General features: G+C 32.3%; 1 non-coding gene across 1 annotated transcript; it reads right to left on the bottom strand.

Moving 5' to 3' along the window:
• Positions 1-11,671: 11,671 nt before the first annotated feature.
• On the bottom strand, positions 11,672-11,791 carry LOC148282355 (U5 spliceosomal RNA). The gene has a single exon (XR_015822114.1). It is a non-coding gene; the product is annotated as a U5 spliceosomal RNA (small nuclear RNA).
• Positions 11,792-12,052: the final 261 nt, after the last annotated feature.

Below are 12,052 nucleotides of genomic sequence, written 5' to 3'. Positions count from 1 at the left end.
AACCCTCTACTCAAGATCCAATACTAAAGCTGGACTATAATAATACTAAATGTAAACAATACTAAGTTTTATAATTTTACATTTAAATGTAAAACTGTGTAATAAATCATGGAACTAAATAAATAAAAACAAAAAATACTTTCTTTAAAACCACATATTATTAGATTATTATTTTCATTAAGAAGCACGTTGTAGCTTAGAAACCGGTCGGTAATCAAATAAATAACAATGTTAGAGCTTCAAATATTTTTTGAAAACTAACACAATTAAAAAATAAATATATGTTCTTTAAACCCTGTCACATCCGAAATTACGATGATCAGTATGGGCAAGAAGACATATTAGCATATTTAAAACAATATTTAGAACAAAGAAAATTTTTGAAAATAAAATATTAAAAAAAACAAATGGTTGCTTACTTCTGCAGGGGAGAAGTGAGGGGAGCGCGGCGCAGTATCAGACTACCCCCTTCCCCCTCCTCGTTTCACCCCTGCAGAAGTAAGCAACGATTGGCTTTTTTTTTTTTTTTTTTTTAAATTTATTCGTTCTAAAAAAATATTTGTCTACTTGCTCATACTGATCATCGTGGTTTCGGACGTAACAGGGTTTAAAGAACACCCTGTATATATAAAATATTTAAAACCGTTTTGATTAAGCGGATGATTTAGGGTGCACGGAGGAGGGAAGGTAATCGGGTAAAACGATTAAATCTTAAAATACCTAATATAGTACACCAGAGAACTCCAAATCCCTCGAGATAGGGGAAGTCGGGGAGACATGGGGCGTCAGCTAATGGGAGTATTGCCCTCGCCTCAGCGCCAGCGTCCCGAGTGAGGAGTGCGGAGTGCATACTACCGCATACCCGAGGGTGACAATCTGATTTACACTGCACAAATGCACTACTGTTATCCAACCCAATCCGGTACATGCCATTACCCATATACCACGCTATCCCTCGATTTACACGGTTTTGAATCGGGCTGTGGCACAGCATTACTGTCGCAGACTCACTCCGGGCAGATTTATAACATTAAATTATTTACAACCAGTTGAAATGTCCAATAAGTGGTCTTTCGCTTCGCTCTTCTCAGGATAGAACGCTTTCCATTCCTCGACATAGCACATCATTTGTCAGCTATTCCTTTCCGTCCAAGCTGCTAGACTTTGGAATAAGCTACCTCTTCATATAAAAATGCACCTCTTCTAGCCACCTTCAAGAAACGCCTAATAAAATATTATATATCCCCAGAATCCTGAACTCCCGAATTTTAATGTTTTTTTTTTTAAATACATATTTTTATCCCTTTTTCTTTCCTTGGTTCCTCTTTCGCTCTCCTTCAAAACTCATTATGTGATTCCACTTTTCTCATCATTTAATATGAATAACAGTTTTTTTTATTATCTGTTAATGTAATATTTCTAGAGTTATTTTGTTTATTCTGATTCTGCTTTATTTTTATTATTGTAGTCTACGGTGAAACACGTCAAAGTCAACGGAATATAATCTAAAGATAAATATATGCGATAAAACCTTGTACATAGCAAAAGCAAGGTACAAATAATTTGCAACTACAAAAAAAAATAATTAAAAAATATGTATAACATATGTAATATGTATAACACTTGTAATATGTAATTTTATTAAAAAGTTGATCTGTGCGAGATAAGTCTCCCAATTAAAAATAGCTGTTAGTTTTAATTAATTAGGTTATTTTTATTTTATGTATGTCTCGTCTTTATATACATAATTCCTCTGTACGTGTGATGTCACCGAACTCCTCCTAGACGGCTTAACCAATTAACGTGCGGTTTTCAGATAAATATAGATCTTTGCGCTGTGCGTGTTCGTAGATATTAAAATATCCAATTTAATGTGTAAAAAATAAGTTAGAAGCATAAATGTTTTATTCATCGATCTACCAGGGTTGCATTCGAGGAGAATGCATTTACAAAAAATGGAAAGATGTTGTTTTTTTGTGTATAAAAAAAGTTTGTTTTTGAATGTTTATAAACAACATTTGCTTTTTATGGATTCCAATCAGATTATTTTCTAAAATTCCTTATAATTTCTTCCCATTTATTTCTTTTTACTGGATGTTTGGTAATACTAAAATAATATTAAATTCAATACATTCTTACATTTTTTGCTGATTTAATTTTTTTGCTGATTTAATTTTTAAGATCCTCATGACTTTTTAACTTGTTTTAACTATGTATTAATTTTTATCACATCTTTTACTTTATTTTTTAATATGCTGTTTTTTTCTTTTCTTTCTTTAAATACGCTTTTTGCAATACAACATACATTCATTTTTTTATTATGACTTTAAATATGTTTCTTACTATGTATTCTGTTTTTATGTTTTTACTGCATTTATTACTTTGTTTTAATAATTTATTTTTTTTGCGTACGTTTTTTTTACTACATTTTTTACTATGTTTTTACTACATTTTTACTATGTTTTTACTACAATTTTACTATGTTTTTACTACAATTTTACTATGTTTTTACTACAATTTTACTATGTTTTTACTACATTTTTTACCATGTTTTTACTCCATTTTTTACTTTGTTTTTCACTTTGTCCTGTATCTTTATAACTGTTTCTATAAATTGAATACTGTTTTTTATATTTTTTTGACTGTTTTAGAACGGGGTAAATAGCCCTAGTTAGACAGTCAAAGCAACTTTACATAAATTATAATTTTGTGTATGTAATATAATGATAATAAATAAATAAATAAATAAATACATTCTTAAAAATCGTATTCCTACATAAGTACACCACTCTGTTAGTGAGAAGACCGGAGTTTGACGTTTGCAAAAAGAATACCATATTTGAAAAAATATTAATTTTATGTTTTTGAATTCAACCATAAACAAGTAGGTACCTACTTAAATTCAATATTAACAATTTTTTTTTTGGCGTTCAATCACAAACAAGTACCTAGGTACTAGGTACCTACTTTTCAATTAAGTCTTTTTCCAAGCTAATAGCAGGCAAGCTAACGTTCGGGCAGGACAACGTCTGTCGGGTCCGCTATTTGATACATATTTGGTTTATTAGTACAAAATGTTGACCAACTCTTTTTTTGACCAGTCTCTTTTTTGGTTGGCTGGAAGATATTGCTTTTAGCAGCAAGTCCGCCAAAGTACTTATCTTTTGTACTTGAAGTTTTAAATAAATAAAATGCCCCTAAAATTTAAATATTTCAGTAAATTAAAAAGCATTTTTTTTACAAAATAATTAAAAAATTAATGTTAAAAAACATTTTGTCGTACGTATTAATCTGTCGGCATCGTGGTGTAATAATCAGCGCGTTTGCCTACCACGCAAGAGGTCTCGGGTTCGATTCCCGACATAGCTGATATGATATTTTAATTTAAAATGGTGTTTTCACACCAAAATATTGCATGGTCCCCGGACTGGTACCTGAAGCGTAAGACTGATAACTTTGTCTTCATGTAGCAAAAAAAATGATCAAGAAACGCCGCGATTGGCGTACTCAACTATAACCATCTCTCACCCTCTTCCATTCCAACCTATTTGAATTTTGTTACCTTTCTTACCTTTATCACATATCAATGATTTCGTCTATATTCTTGTACATTTACTATAAAGAATTGTGTATATTTTATATTATAATATAATGTTAATAGATAATATTAGGCTGATTTATACAGCGCTATTTTTGTAAAAAATCACTTCAAGGGCGCTTTACAATTGTATACCTAAGCTTACATTCTAACTGAACTAAAGTGATATATTATATTTCCAGATTTAAAATTGAGGGTATGATAGTCTGAAGAAGTGGGATTTTAGTTGGGATCTGAACTGACTGGGACTGTCGATGATTCGTAAGTTTGAAGGCAATTGGTTCCAGGCAGAGGGGCCGGCAACGGCAAAAGCACGATCTCCAAATCTAGTGTTTGGGGAGCGCCGGATTTCGACAAGTTTTCCTCTTACTGTTTTCCTCATCCTTTATAAATGCCCACTGAGCGTATTTTAAGCAGAAGTTGACTTTAAAAAAGAGTTTTTCATAATTTTTAAAACACCATATTCATTTGTTGTATTTTAAATATCCGTGTTTTTTGACACATTTATACCAACGGATTTCTTAATAAAAGTACTGTTCAAAATCTTACTGACTTGAATGAAATTAAAATCACTTTTGATCGTTTATCTAAACAACGAAATATTTAGATGTAAAACAATATATTGTATAGATGAAACAACAATAGCAATTAATTGCACGCATTTTTTTAAATATCTAATCTTGCCTTAATATCAACAATATTTTGAGTTTGTCCAAATTTTTGTAGACAAGAACGTGATTAAACTCCCTGGGGAGCTGTTTATATTAACATATTTTTAAACAGTATTTTATATTAACATATTACAACAGAGAATAATCTCTATTGAAATATATTAATATAAACAGCTCCCCAGGGAGTTGAATCCAGTCCTTGTCTACAAAAATTTGGAAAAACTCAAAATATTGTTGATAAATCCACGTGGTCCATGAAGAAGTAAAGAAATTGAAAAATAACATTTTCAGGCGTTGCCTAGTATGTAGGTGAAATAATTCAATTAGATGAATCTCACCCGCATAAATAAAGGTTTCAGCTCTTTAACTTCACAAACATCAATAATAGATTAAAGAATTGAAGGAATATAGATGTTCAAATATGGGCAGAATGGTGAATGTTAGACAGAGTGTAAAGTGGTCACTTTAAAAAATTTAAAAAAATTATATAAGCATTCTTCTAAACAATTTTTTTTATTCCCGCCAAACTGCAAAAGCAGTTTTTCCTTAAACTTAAACCAGCCATTGACAGGTCATAAGCCCTGTAGATGCCTAGACTTCTATATTACCTTCTCTTAAATGTTCTACATCTCTGTTGTAATTGCCTTTATATATTTATTTTCCTTTTTGTTTTTCATATTTTGTAATTTATTTTTATTTAAAGCATATATTTTTTAATGATATAAGTAAGATTTTAAAAAAATAAATTAAACGCAATCGTCTTAAGATGCAAACATGAATAAGATAATAATAATTATTACATAAATAAATAAATAGAAAATTTCGATTTACACGGAAATCTCGAATGGAGACCGATTTTCCGCGTAAATCAGGCGATAAATGTATTAAATATAATATGCACACACTATTTATGTATAAAGGAGATGGGAGTTATCTTGATCGAGTAAGTGCATGCGGTTTATATCTGTGACGTTTGCGGTTTGGCCGATGGAAGTTAATTATTCATTTGTACTAAATGCTAAAACGGCGTGCAAGTGAGAATATTAAAATCGGATGTTAACAAAAAATAATAATATGCGAGGCATAGTAATTAAATTGAAGATAAATAATAAACACGAAATAGCCATTGAAATTCACAAAATAAAAAAAAAAATTTTGGGCCGACAAATTAATTCAAAATATGATATCTGAAATCATTGTAATGAACACTTATTTATTTGCTTTAGTTAGTAAATATTACGTTTGTATATAAACTAATAATTACAATTATTTTAATACGTCATCATTCTTTTTGCGCACCTAATGGTGCATAGGGCACTGCATTGGTACACCAATCGCAGAGTACCTTAATATATATATATATTTTTTACGTGAAGGTAAGATGATCGGTCTTACGCTTCAGGTACCAGTCCAGATACTATGAAATATTCTAGTGTAAAAACACCTTTGTAAATAAATATTTCATGTCAACCCTGTCGGGAATCAAACCCTAGACCTCTTGCATGGTAGGCAAACGCGCTGACCACTACACTACGAGGCCGAAATTATTTTAATTACTATATACTTATGGGAATAGTATGGTGTAGGTTCAAGAAATAAATATTATGATAGATTTTTATGCTTACAAAACATTTTACTATAATTTTTGTACAATTTAAAATTTATCAATAAAAAAATATGTACAATGCGTTTGAATGTTTAATAACCCTCTGTTAATGTGTTAGTGTGTCGGTAAACCAAGTAAACATACAAATTTCATTCGTGTTAGTAGGTACACTAAAATGATTTATATGAAAACTTGTTGTTTCGCACACATAAAGCGGAGGTTATTAAATATTTGAATGGAGTGGACATGCATGTTATTTTCGTAGTATCTACTATATATCATTTCTATGAGGCGAATTTCAATATAACACGTATATAAATACAATATAAATAGTTGTAATTTATTATTGTCGGCTTCGTGGTGTAGTGGTTAGCGCGATTGCCTACCGTGCAAGAGGTTTCGGGTTCGATTTCCGACATGGTTGACATGAAATATTTATTGAAAAATGTGCTTTTACATTAGAATCTTCTATAGTTCCTGGACCTGTAGCGTAAGACTGCACATCTTAACTACATGTAACAAAAAAAATATCAAGATATACTGCGATTGGTGTGCCAATGCAGTACCCTATGCACCATTAGGTGCGGGGAAAGGGAATGATGATGATGATTATATTAATCGACAAAATGATTTAGAGCTAATAATTGACAAAAACCCTGGCTGACTTAGAACAATTAATATCTGAATTTTCTTGCGATAAATGAATAAATGTCTACTTATTCAGTACTTTTGCTCATTTTCAGGCGTGTACAAAAATTTCTCCATAAAAAAATGCATAAAAATATTATCACCATCATCCCCCATTGCAGACGGTGCGCGGCGGTGCATAGGGCTCTGCATTAGTAAACCAAGTACAGCGTAGTTCGATCACACTTCAGTTCAGGAACAATGAAGTACCGCAGTTCAAAAAACCTTTAAAATCAACATTTCATGTCCATGCTGCCAGGAATCAAACCCAGTACTCCGAGAATAGTGTCAACCACTACACTAGAAGGCGGCGTTATCTTCACTCGATTTCATTATTCGGGATATTTACCTGAGAGCAGCTATCTATTCAAAAACACTTCTGGTTCTATTTCACACACATAACCGTATTCTTTATCCGCCTGGACACAGAGAAATAATAAAATAATAATATTTTTTTAGACTGTACCATAAGTTGATTTAGTTATGATTTATTTATTATTAATTATTTATTTATTAATGGACATTGTCCATTTATACAATTTATAGGGTTTAAATATTACAATAAAAGAATAGTTAAAAACATTTTTTAAAAAAAGAAAAGAAGCATTGACAAACATAAGGGACATTAAAAAAAAAATGTATATTTTTTTGTTCTTTTTTGTTTTTTTACAATATACATAAGAGGTAAAACAGAGTATTCGAAAATTAAAGGATAATTACATAGCAATGGAATACATATTGACGGTAAAAATAGTAACCAAAAAGATATTACTATTTATTTGGTGCTCGTTTAAATCGCTGTAAACTTAAACCAAAAAAGTCCAGATCTTGTCTTGAGTTAACAATACGACAAAGACGGGTCATTGGAATATTAAGGCCATAGTTTGTTCTATGCTGATCGATGAACAGTACTTCATTGTTTCTCAACCTACGAGTCGGAATATTGAATTTTACTTGTTCCAGTAATGATGGAACATCGATTATACCATTTAGTATACCGAATATGGAGACAATATTAGTTCTACGTTTTTGTAGACTAGAAATATTTAACATTGACTCTATTTCAGCATAAGAATAATGACCTCTCTATAGTCCAAGCATCCACGCTACTTTTCGAAGCCAGCGATGTTGGACTGATTCAAAGTGATTTATGCGATTCACATAAAATGAAGACCAGACCACTATTGTCACAAGTTGAGTTATTTTAGGTAAAAAATAATTAAATTTGTTCAAATGTTTAAAACCTGTGGCAAAAAAAAACGCTTGCGTCCATAATTTATACCTCGAATTAGTAAAAAAAAAACTCTGCACATCAATATGAACTTGGCTATTTATTAGTCGCCATTACGTGCAACCGCAGCAACACGCGATTTTACAGTGTAAAAGTTAACAAAAGTAAATTATTCGATTATTTTGTACCAAAGGTGCCCTTTCCCCCTCCACTTAGGCCAATCGAATTACCGACGTAAAGGAAAGGAGATAGAAATGGGAAATGTGCCCTATGACGTCATGATGTGCTCCCGCGGGATATATTATACCCTCCAGTAATACCCTAATGCACTGTTTTCCGAATTTTCCGCGACATAATGAATGGCTCCGAGACAAGGGGAAACGCGGGTTAACATCACATAAAATTTGCACAATTACGCTAATTCTACCCTAGTGTTTAGGTGGTCTGAATTTAGTTCCTACAAATTGAAGTGCAGTTGTTCCGCCGCTCCATACATGCATAATGGAAGAGTAAACACTTTCAAAATATTGGCTAAAAAAATATCCATATTTAATCTGGTCATTCAACGGTTTGCTGAATATTCACATTTCATGCAGATTTATTTTTGATTCAAACAAAATATAAATTTGAAAGAGAGTTTTATCAACTATTAAAACTCCTATTATGTAAGCTCCTATAAAGCGGATGTGTGGAGTCCATACTGTGAGAGAAACAATACATTTTTTCCATGATTTGTGCTTTTATTGACTTTTCCTGAATTTCAGCTGATGTTTCAGTTTTAAGTGACTGAAAAACGCCCAAAATTAAGCGTTTTTATTGTTAACCTTTAAGATTTTATAAAAAAAAGGTGCACACACGATGACAGTTCAGTTGTTATTATTGGGGCTGGAACAATATTGGTATCCACGGTAGGCATTGCAATATATTAACCGGGGCCCAGTAGGTAGCAAATAAATTTGAACGCCTCAACCGAGTAAATGTGCTATACACACATATAGTAAATGTGGCGTAACCAATGCGACTTTACATGACAGTACATGCGACTTTAGTCCTCAGTTGCGGTGTGCGGATTCAATAATTTCAACTTTTAGAATAAACATTCTTTACTGCAGCTGCATGACGCCTTACATGCTGAGATCTAGCTGTAAAATGACGATTTATAAATCATCCGTAAGTATTATTATTATAATCACGATCGTGTAGGTGTAGCAGAGAGCAGACTCTAGATTGTTCCATGACAGTATTAGATGTTTCCTAATTACAAATACCCGACAGCCACCAGCAGTCCTGACGACGGAACTAATTAAACTTCCTAAGCCCTACGCGTCGCCAGGACTAATATACGACTTTATTAACTCCAGATAAATCCCTTTATGGAACAATTTAAACCGAAATACTCACTAACACGGGGGAGGATAGGAATTTGAAATATTGAGATAACTTAAAACTTAAAAATAGGGGGAGTAACATAGAAGACGGTATACTACCTACTATACGAAAATTGTTTTTAGGCATTGAAGAAATGTGGATGTTCAAACATAGGCAAAATTGTGAATGTTACACAGTGTGTAAAATGGCCACTTAAACCAGCCAATGACAGGTCGTAAGCCCTGTAAATGCCTAGACTTCTTTATTCCTTTCTTTAAGGTATTCTCCATCCCTGTTGTAATTTGTCAACAAAATAATATGTTGGAAATTTGTTGTTTTTAGCGCAAACTATGCAGAGTTCACTTTAAATCGTTGGAATAAAACATTTAATGTATTTCGTTAACGCATTTTATAAGAAAAAATTAACATTACACCAGTAACACAACAAAACACAATAGTGAGTTAAATTCATGAATGAGAAGTATGCTCAAATGATGACTAATGGAAATAGGTTTTTTGCATTATTGATAATTTTTTATTTTTCATAAAATACAAATATGGTATAATATTAAATATTTTTCTAATAAAATTATGATTAATGTAGGTTGAGTATGAAAAATCGAAGCAACATATAAGAACCTGTTTTTTTTTTTTTTTTTGGGAGGGTCCGATGTCTTGCTGACGAAATGTATGCTTACAATTCAGCAGGATTACTATTGTGTAAATATTTTTGAAATACAGGTGTTTTTTAAACCCTGTCACATCCGAAACCACGACGATCAGTGGGGCAAGACGGGCAAGAAGACATGTTAGTTAATTAAAAAAAAAAATTGAACAAAGAAAACTTTTAAAAATAAAATATTTAAAAGAACAAATGGTTGCTTACTTCTGCAGGGGAGAAGTGAGGGGAGCACGGCCGCGAAGTGTCGGCGCATAGACTCCCTCTCCCCCCTTCTTGTTTCTTCCCTGCAGAAGTAAGCAACCATTTGCTTTTTTTGATATATATATATATATTTTTTTAATATTCGTTCTAAAAAAATATTTTAATGTGCCAACATGTCTTCTGGCTCATACTGATCATCGTGGTTTCGGATGTGACGGGGTTTAATGAACAGCCTGTATATATTTTTTAAATCACTAAACTTTAAATGAACATTAAAATTATGACAAGAAAATGTGTATTCAAATAAACTTTGTCAATTCGTAAATTATGGGGACAAGAACCATTGTATAGAGTCACGGACAGAGAATCATAAAATCAAAATGTAAAAAAAAAAAAAAAAATACTTATTGTTTTCAAAACGAGGTGTTCAATTTTATCAGATTGGTCACATGGCCGGTGACGTCGCTAAAACGATAAACCGGTTTAGTGTACTGTGACCGGTACACATTTTTAATGACAAATTAACGCAATTTATAAGCCAAAACAAATTTTAAGAATATTTCTGACTAAATCCGATTAGAATTGTTTAAAGCTGTATATTTATTTACCATAGTAACGTTATCAAAGTAAAACGTCATGACATATTTCCATTAAAAGCCTACATACATAGAACATTATAATGCAAGTTACGTTCGAATGTTTAATATGTAAATGTGTTAGTGCCGGTGAACCAAGTAAACATGCAATTTTTGCTTGTTTAAGCACGCACATTTCAATGATTTAAATATTTAAAAAAATTGTTACGCAAGCATAAGAAACGTTTAATAAAGATATAAATCGACGGGTCCTTGCGTATACTATCGAAACAGCATTTTGCGAGGTTTACAGAAGAGCAAAAACAAAGTATCAGATACTGTAGAATTGTCAAACATGTGACTATCGTATTTCGATAGGCTCATGTTTGGCAAAAGGGAAATATCACATACTACGTATACCGATAAAAATATGTGAAATGGATTTAGAATAATTAATTGAATTTTAAAAATCAATATGGATATTGCGGAGAAATGTTTTCATACATACATTATTTTTTTTTTTAGAAAAACGCGACATGTTTGGAATTGATAGTTGTGACGCCAAGATTCCCGACAATGTTCTTAACAAATTTGAATGGCCGGGAACAAATAAACATGAATCGTGACGTATTAGCGGCGTGGCCAATGGAATGACCGTTCTTGCGGGAATCCAAAATTACAAATATTTTTTATGCTGGTAATAAGTAACAAAAATATTTTTTACTTGACAGAATTTCATAGACCTTTAGTACTTCAAAAATGTTTAAAAAATAGGCGATATTTTCCTATTCTACAGCACCTGATAGCTTCGTAAAAAAAATCAGGCTTTGTTTTTGCTTTCTTGTAAACCTCGCAAAATGCAAAATGCATTTCGATAGCATGCATAGGGACCGTCGAAATGCACTGTAAATCTTCCCAATACTTTTTTTTTTACAATTTTCAAGTTCTGTCGCATTACCGGATAGAAAAAATATCGATTTTAAAGATCAACTGTCAAGCGGGTTTACCGACAGAAGATCCTCAAACTTGAGTAGAATTTTGATAAAGTTAAGGTCCCGCTTCGAAAAGCGGGAAACAAAAAATTGGTCATAGACTCATTTGAGTGTTCCCCTCCACGGAAATCTTTAGTAAAAGGCGAAAGATTTATTCGTATTGAAGGGAAACCAGAGTACTGAAACGAGGGGAGACTTGGGACCTTATGTTGATTGCAAGCAGTTTCACTAGCGCCACGCGAACGCTTATGCTGCCATCTTTACGCGCATGCAAAAAGCTCAACGCAAGTCGACAAGGAGGGGGGGGAGGGGAATAGTACGTTGAGAGTGCAAAGATAAGCATTCTGATACATTAATAATTGTTATTATTTAACAACAATTAATGCAATAATTTTTACGGAGGCCGCTGTGGTGTAGTGGTCAAGATGCTTGACTTACACA

This window comes from Micrasema longulum, unplaced genomic scaffold, assembly GCF_059751315.1.
Source record: "Micrasema longulum isolate JH-2025_06_02 unplaced genomic scaffold, ASM5975131v1 h1tg000335l, whole genome shotgun sequence".
In the NCBI taxonomy this organism is placed as follows: Eukaryota; Metazoa; Arthropoda; class Insecta; order Trichoptera; family Brachycentridae; genus Micrasema; species Micrasema longulum.
This window is presented reverse-complemented; position numbering and strand designations above follow the sequence as displayed.